The sequence below is a fragment of the Papio anubis genome, chromosome 16 (assembly GCF_008728515.1).
Source record: "Papio anubis isolate 15944 chromosome 16, Panubis1.0, whole genome shotgun sequence".
NCBI lineage: Eukaryota > Metazoa > Chordata > Mammalia > Primates > Cercopithecidae > Papio > Papio anubis.
In genome coordinates, this window is record NC_044991.1 from 7,282,001 (window position 1) to 7,290,651 (window position 8,651).

The 8,651-nt window shown below is 46.8% G+C and overlaps 1 long non-coding RNA gene across 1 annotated transcript; it reads right to left on the bottom strand.

Annotated features, from left to right (window-relative positions):
- Positions 1-270: 270 nt before the first annotated feature.
- On the bottom strand, positions 271-8,582 carry LOC103888404. Its single transcript, XR_652905.2, has 3 exons — positions 8,427-8,582; positions 1,627-1,770; positions 271-707 (listed from the first exon to the last, which is right to left on the bottom strand). It is a non-coding gene; the product is annotated as an uncharacterized LOC103888404 (long non-coding RNA).
- Between the last annotated feature and the right edge of the window lie 69 nt (positions 8,583-8,651).

The window sequence follows — 8,651 nt, forward strand, 5'->3', positions numbered from 1 at the left end:
CTGCGGGGTGAGATTTGCTTTTCATTCTTTCTGACACTCTAGACATAGACCTTTTGGACTCAGGCTTTGAAGAGGTCTCCTATTACAGCCCACCTTGGGGGAAGCCCAGACTTTATCTCCTGTCCCTTGCACCTCACACAGCTATGGAAACACAGGCTCCGAGTCTCCAAGGCGTCTACCTTTGCTTCATGTTGGAGATCCGTAACTTTCTTGCATTCATGCTAACTCAGCAATATGTTAAAAAAAAAAAAAAAAAAGATTAAAACAACATTTTATCCAGCATTTTGGTTATAATCAGGGGAGTGATTAAAGGTATCGAATCTGGCAGAGTGCCAGAAACAGAAGCTCTCTCTCTGAGAACTTTCCAGAGCGTGCCTTGGCCGTGAGCCCGTACTTTGCTTTTTAACACACACAAGAGCATATTCACAGATGTATCGTGGGTTGCTGTTGCTGTTGTCGCGGTGTGTCCCCTTACGTGGGCTTCTCAAGGGCCAGGAGGAAGGGCAAGTTCGGGGTTCTCAACCTTGATGTGGACATGAAACAACGAAGGCTCTGGAGAAATGTCTGGAGAAAGTTGAATAACGGAATGATGGCTGTTATATGTGTGCAGCATATTTGCACGTCACCCGTTGTTAATCACAGCTTCCCCTCTGTACCGTGGAATGCATTTCAACCAGGATATGGTCACAGAAAGCTTCAAAACTGACCTGCAAAAAAAAAGTTTTCATGCCACAAAATGAAAATACTTCTTGCCAGTTGGAATCACACCAACCAAAGCTAGGCCTGTGGATCTTAGCAGCCCTAACCAGAAGGCCCAACCGACGGGCGTCAAGAGCCTGGCAGGGAAAGCACTGGACTGTCTGATGGAGCGTGCATGCTTCAACCCTCATCTTTCTTAAAATGGAAGCAATCCCGGTCCCTAAATATACATGGGTCTTTCAAAACCTTGCTCCTTCTCCCACCTACCTTCACACTTCTGACTCAAGGGGGAAAAATAGCCCTCTAGCAATTCATCTTCTTCACGGGCTGCCGGCAAGCTTATAATTTTTTTTCACAGCTGAGTTATTTCTGATCTATGTCCTGGCAAAAAGAAATATAGAGCAACAGTGGCTGGGAGACGTTTGGAAGCTGTGCCAAGCCAAACAGTGTCTAAAAGTCTGCATCTGAGCCGCCAACCTTGGGAAAGTGTGTTTTAACTCTACAAAAAAAAAGAAAAGAAAAGAAAAGAAAAAACACCAAAAACCTTAAAACACTCGTGATGTAAAACGAACTTAAAATGAGGGTCAGAAAGGAACTCTCATGAGTTATCATGGGAGGCAGCCCCCCAGCCCCTGAACATGTTGCCTCACACACCCCTTCCGAGGACATCAGAAGAACCACAAAGCGCTGCAGCTCAGCAGGTCCCAGAGGCCCCTGGTGACAGCGAAGTTTGGAGTTGACAGACAAGCTTATGAACCTCATCACACTGGAGTTGATGCCTTCTTCACCTCTTAGCTGGGTGCTCCTGGGCAATGCATTTGACCTGAACCTTCATTTGCTGAACTGTAAAACTGATGCTGATAAACCCACCTCGTGAGGTCAACACAGCAATCAGATAAAATCATATAGGCAATCATACATACTCACAGTGCTTAGACAGTGCTAGTGCTTACTAAGTGCTCACGATGGCAAATGCCGCATTTTTATTGTTGTATTGATGCTTAGTAGATGATGATGATAACAATGATGAGGTTGATGATGATAAAGGAGGAGGAGTAGAAGAAATTGAATCTGAGAGAAAGAGAGAGAGACATGATTAAAGTCATTTTAGGCCAGGAACAGTGATTCATGCCTGTAATCCCAGCATTTTGGGAGGTGAGGTGGGAGGATCGCTGGAACCAGGAGTTCAAGACCACCCTGGGTAACGTGGCAAAACCCCGTCTCTACAAAAAATACAAAAATTATCAGGGCCTGTTGGTGTGCACCTGTGGTCCCAGCTACTCAGGAGGCTGAGGTGGGAGGATTGCTTAAGTCCAGGAGGTAAAGGTTGCAGTAAGCTGCGATTACACCGTGTCACTCCAGCCTGGACAACACAGTGAGATCCTGTCTCCAAAAATAAAAAATAATGTGATTTTAAAAAACAGTCAGTGGTAGACACAGGATTATAGCCTGGCTCTCCTGACTTCCAGTCCTGTGTTCTTTCTACCACTACTAACATTGCAGTCATTCTTTTAGTATTACTATTAACCAACGACAGTTCTAAATGGGTCTCTTGCTCACTCAGTGCTCCCACACACATCTTCTTGGCACTGTTTTATGTCAACTTTGTGAGGAAATCTGGAGACACCCATTTTGCAGATGAAGAAATTGAGACAGAGAAATAAAATGATTTGTCCAGTTCCAGTAAGCCAATAGCAGAACTGGGGTCTGAACTCGAATCTCTTGGGGGAAGGTCAACCCTGGTTTTGTCTTCTAAAACATCAAACTAGTATTGATTAAGGCTGGGTCCTCTGCTAACTCAGGGGACTTGGACAGGATTTGGAACCGTTCCTTGTCCTGAGGATGCTCACAGACTAATGGGCCAGACAGACATTAAAAGAAATAAATAGGGGCTGGAAGCCCCAGCATGGTGGTTCACACCTGTAATCGCAGCACTTTGGGAGGCCAAGGCGGGTGGATCACCTGAGGTCAGGAGTTCGAGACCAGCCCAGCCAACATGGTGAAACCCCATCTCTACTAAAAATACAACAATTAGCTGAGCATAGTGGCACGTGCCTGTAATCCCAGCTACTTGGAAGGTTGAGGCAGGAGAATCACTTGAACCTGGGAGGCGGAGGTTGCAGTGAGTCGAGATCATGTCACTGCACTCCAGCCTGGGTGACAGAGTAAGACTCTGTCTCAAAGAAAATAATTAAATAACCAAAAAAAAAAAAAGAAAAAATAAAATAAAATAAAATAAAATGAGGATAGAACTAATTGAACATCTCTTCAAGGATGTTAAAGCCCCAGAGTCTTCTCCCCAACTCCAGGAAGCCATACAACACACCTCTCAACTACTCCCTGGCAGGGCCTAGAGGTTTATACTCTGGAAAGGGTGAGAGAGATCCTCTGGACAGGTGTATATGGAATGCTGAGAATCCTCGGACTTTCCTCCCACCCCTGTCCTAGAACACTAGCAGCCAGTCCTTCACTGTCAGGCAAGAGATTGGAAGAGGTTTCTCCAGGGAATCTTACCAGCCCAGAGAAAAGGTCTTTACATAGAGACATTTTCCAAACCAATCCTCCCAGTCAAATGACCTTCAGGAAAGCTCTTATCACCAAGCCCCACTCACACACTCAGAAGGACCAATCCCATGAATAGGCAACCAAGGATTGTTAGACATGGGAGGAAAGCAGCACAGAAGAAACAAATGACTCAGGTAAAAGTAACCTGGAAGAAATAGAACTATTTTAGGGGAGGAAAACTTCCTCTTTCTTTTTTTAGAGATGGAATCTCACTCTGTTGCCCAGGCTGGAGTACGGTGGCATGTTCAAAGCTCACTGTAACCTGGAACTCCTGGGCTCAAGCAATCCTCTCGTCTCAGCCTTCCTAGAATCTAGCACAACAGGCATGCACCACCATGCCCAGCTAATTTTAAAAACAATTTTTTTTTTGTACAGATGGAGTCTCTCCATGTTGCCCAGGCTGGTCTTGAACTCCTGGCCTCAAGCAATCTTCCTGCTTTGGCCACCCAAAGCCCTGGGATTATAGGCGTGAGCCACCACATACGCCCTAGGAAAAAATTTTTAAAACTGCCATTGACATTCTTAGAGAAAGAAGAGAAGATATTATACTCATGAAACAAGAACAGGGCACTGTAAAAAATGAATATTCTGAGAGTCTAAAAAGAGCTCTTAGAAACTAAAAACAGCAGAGATTTTAAACAATTAGTAGAAGAGTTGGAATATAAATTTGAGGAAATATACCAAAAGGACAGAGATGGAAAATAGAAGGTACGATGATTAATTTTATGCATCAATTTGGCTGGATCATGGGGTGCCCAGATGTTTTGCTAAACATTATTCCAGAATGTGTCTGTTGAGGGTCCTCCCTGAGGAGATCCACATTTGACTCGGTAGCCTGAGTAAAGCAGACGGCCCTCCCTAGTGTGGGCAGGCACCACCCAAACCTTGAGGCCCTGAATAGAACAGAAAGGTGGAGGAAGGGCAAATTTGCTGTCTGCCTGACTGCTTGAGCTGGATGTTAGTCTTTTTCTGCCCTCAGACTAAGACTGATGGGAACCCCATCAGCCCTTGGGTTCTCAGAACTATACCGCCGGCTTTCCTGAGTCTCCAGCTTTCAGATAGCAGATTGTGGGTCTTCTCACATTACACACACACACACACACACACACACACACACACACACACACACACACGGTTGGTTCTGTTTCTCTGGAGAGACTTCATAAAGAAGTGGGGGAAAAAACAATGGAGCAGTTCAAGACTTTTATTTTATTTTATTTTTGTAGAAACGGGGTTTCACCATGTTGCCCAGGCTGGTCTCAAACTCCTGGGCTCAAGCAATCTTCCCACCTCAGCCTCCCAAAGTGCTAGGATTACAGGCACGAGCCACTGCACCCAGCCTACATCCAGTTAACAGAAGGTTCAGAAAAACAGACCAGAGAAAGTGGGGGAAGAGATTAATAAATAATTTGGGGAGTTTTTCAAAATTAAAGGGCCCAAATTTTAAAAAGTGCAAGGATCCACCAAGTACTTCTTCAGGCAAGCTATAAAAAGGGAGCCCTAATATGACACATCATCATGAAACATGAGCCTCGGGGACAAAGAGAAGATCCCACAAGCTTCCAGGAAGAAGAAACGGCAGGAATAGCTCTGGACTTCTTGAGAGCAACATTGACAGTCAGCAGGTGTAGGAGCAATGCTATGAAGTGCTGAAGGAAAAGTGTTTCCAACCTAGGTTTCTTTGGGTTGTTGTTGTTGTTGTTGTCATTGTTGTTTTGAGACAGAGTCTCCCTCTTGTCGCCCAGGCTGGAGTGCAGTGGCACAATCTCTAGCCCACTGCAACCTCCACTTCATGGGTTCAAGCTATTCTCCCACCTCAGTCTCCCAAGTAGCTGGGACTACAGGCACGTGCCACCACGCCTGGCTAATTTTTTGTATTTTTAGTAGAGACAGGGTTTTACCATGTTGCCCAGGCTTGTCTCGAACTGCTGACCTCAGGCAATCTGCCCACCTCGGCCTCCCAAAGTGCTAGGATTACAGGCATGAACCACCGTGCCGGGCCCCAACCTATATTTCTTTACTCATCCAAGCTATCAGTCAAATGAGAGGATAGAATAAAGAAAGTTTTAGACATACAAGGTCTTGAAACACATACAGTCAGTCCTCATTATTCTTGGATTCCATATTTTTGAATTCACTTAATCAATAAAATGTAAGTGTAACCCCCAAACCCGTATTCACACGGCTTTTGCAGTCATCTGCAGACATGCCTACAGCAGCAAAAATTTGAGTCACTCGATGTGCATGTTTCCAGCTAAGGTTGAACAAGGCGACCCTCTGCCTTCTTGTTTTGACTCTGATGGTGTAAACAAGTTTCCTTTTTGCAGTCTGGTTAGTGCCATGTTTTTCACATTTTTTGTGCTTTTTGTTGATGATTTTGCTGGGTTGTTTTTCATTTTGGTTTGGTTTTGCTTTTGGCTTTTTTTTTTTTTTAATGGAGTCTTGCTCTATCACCCAGGCTGGAGTGCAGTGGCGCGATCTCAGCTCGCTGCAACTTCCGCCTCCCAGGTTCAAATGATTCTCATGCCTCAGCCTCCCGAGTAGCTGGGATTACAAACATGTGTCACCACACCCAACTAATTTTTGTATTTTTAGTAGGGATGGGGTTTCATCATGTTGGCCAGGCTGGTCTTGAACTGCTGACCTCATGTGATCCACCTGCCTCAGCTTCCCAAAGTGCTGGGATTAGAGGTGTGAGCTACCGTGCCCGGCCTGGATTTTGTTGTTGTCATTGTTGTTGTTGTTTTGTTTTGTTTTGTTTTGAGACAGCGTCTGACGCTGTCACCCAGGTTGGAGTGCAGCAGCATGATCTCCGCTCACTGTAACCTCCACCTCCCAGGTTCAAGCAATTCTCTTGCCTCAGCCTCCCTAGTAGCTAGAGTCACAGGCATGCGCCACCACATGTGGCTAATTTTTGTATTTTTACTAGAGACGGGGGTTTCACCATGTTGGCCAGGCTGGTCTTGAGCCACTGTGCCCAGCTGATTTCGCTGTTTTAAATGGCCCCCTCCAAGCGCAGTGCTGAAGGGCTGTTGATATGGTTTGGCTGTGTCTCCACCCAAATCTCATCTTGAATCCCCACGTGTCGTGGGAGGGACCCGTGGGAGGTAATTGAATCATGGGGTCAGGTCTTTCCCGTGTTGCTCTGGTGATGGTAAGTCTCACGAGATCTGATGGTTATTATAAGGGGGAATTTTCCTTTCCTCTTTGTCTGCGACCATCCACGTAAGATGGGACTTGCTCCTCCTTGCCTTCTGCCATAATTATGAGGCCTCCCCAGCCACGTGGAACTGTAAATCCAATTAAACCTCTTTCTGTTGTAAATTGCCCGGTCTCAGGTAAGTCTTTATCAGCAGCATGAATATGGACTAATACAGCTGTCTAGTGTTCCTAAGCACAGGAAGTCTGGGGTATGCCTTACGGGGAAAGCCCACGTTAGAGAAGCTTCGTTCAGGCAGGAGTTAGAGTGCTGTTGGCCACGAGCTCCGTGTTAATGAGTCAATATATATTAAATAGGGTATCTTTAAACAGAAACATATACAAAACGAAGTTATGTGTTGATCAGTTGGTGACAACACTGTGACCCCAGACTCATAGGAATGGAACCCTGTATTTCTCTCTTAGAGCAATGGCTTAGTTTTGGGTAATTCAGCATTTTTGGTGACTTTATAGACTGTAACTGGTGTGAATGAGAATAGACTGTGCTTTCCTTACATGCTTTCTTTGGAGGTTACTAGAGAAGATACTTCACTAGAATAAGGGCTAAATCAAGAAAGAGGAAAATATGGGATACGGAAAAAAGAGAAAGGCAAGGGGGATCCCAGGCTGCTGGGGGCGGGAACCCTATAGGCCTGAGGCACCAGGCTCTGGCTTCCCTGGGCAGATGGGCCTGAAGACCCCGGTGCTTCAAGAAGCCCTGCAAGGAAAGTGCAGGACCGAATTAGCAACAATTGTCTAGAGAACGATGCAAAGGAGAAACCAAGAAAACGATTTGCTGGGGTGAGGGTAGGGAGTACGACTGTGCGGGAAAGGTTGACAAAGAGGACGGCCATTTCTTTGCTGCTGGAAGCCGTTTACATGAATTGACTCATTGAAAGCAAGGCAAGGTCGAAGGCAATCAACCAAGAGGCTGAAGAATTTGTCTGGGATCACACAGCTAAGTGGCAGGAGGAGGACTAGAACCCAGGAAAGTGGCTCAGGACTCCTTGCCCTTCACCACTGACAATGCTGGTGTCCTAAGAACAGGTCTGAGGGTGGGGCTCAGGGGCGCACAGTGAGTAGGGGCCAGGAGGCAGTGATATCCTCACCTTCCAGAAAGAAAGGTCAACCAATGAGGCTGACAACTAAAAACAACTCGAGATGGCATCTCAGAGGCCAGGCAGAGTGGCTCACGCCTGTAACCCCAGCACTTTGGGAGGCCAAGGCAGATGGATCACCTGAGGTCAGGAATTCGAGACCTGCCTGAGCAACATGGCAAAACCCCACCTGTACTAAAAATACAAAAATTAGCCAGGTGTGGTGGCAGGCATCTGTAATCCCAGCTACTCAGGAGGCTGAGGCAGGAAAATCACTTGAACCTGGGAGGCAGAGATTACAGTAAGCCGAGCTCATGCCACTGCACTCCAGTCTGGGCAACAGAGCAAAACTCTGTCTCAAAAAAGAAAAAGATGCAGTCTCAGAGGCAAATGACACAGGGTAAAAACAAAATACTTGGTTAAAGAAGGTGAAATAGTTGCCTCTGGGGAGGGGACGGCGGGGGGTGGGGTGAAGGACAGGAACAGGGAACTGCTGTTGCTGTTAACAAACCTTGTAGAACTATTTGCCTGTATAAGTTTGATAAAAATAAAAGCTAAAAATAAAGAGAAGAAATAAACACTGTTCCCTGATCCTAGACAGAGCCTGCAAGCCAGGGCTGCCAGGTGGGGCCCCAGGGCTGGGGTAGCCGTGGCTTTCCCTGTTTGCCCTGGAGACTTTGTCTTTGACCTGGGAGACAACCTCTGGCCCTCCAGCACCAAGCAGGGTGATGGGGGGGATGAGGGAGTGGGGGGAAGATAGGGGGGCGGGGGGTGATGGTTTCCCCGTGTGAGTTATGGCCCCGGATTGGTTGACAATCCCAGCAGGGAGGGAATCGCCCGCCTGTGGAAGACCCCAGCTGCACCAACCTTCCTGCTCATTCAGGGGCTCCTGGGATTGACATATCCATGTCAATTGCAAACGAGGGGTCCTCCCACAGCTGCTCAGCCGGCCCCTCATCTGAGACCCGTGCTCCATAAAAGAAGCTGGGGCGGCAGAGGGCTGTCACCTCACACGCTAATGACATGGGCACGGACATAAGAGGCCCCCAAGAGACACACCCAGCACCTGAGGTCACAGAGACAAAGTAGAAT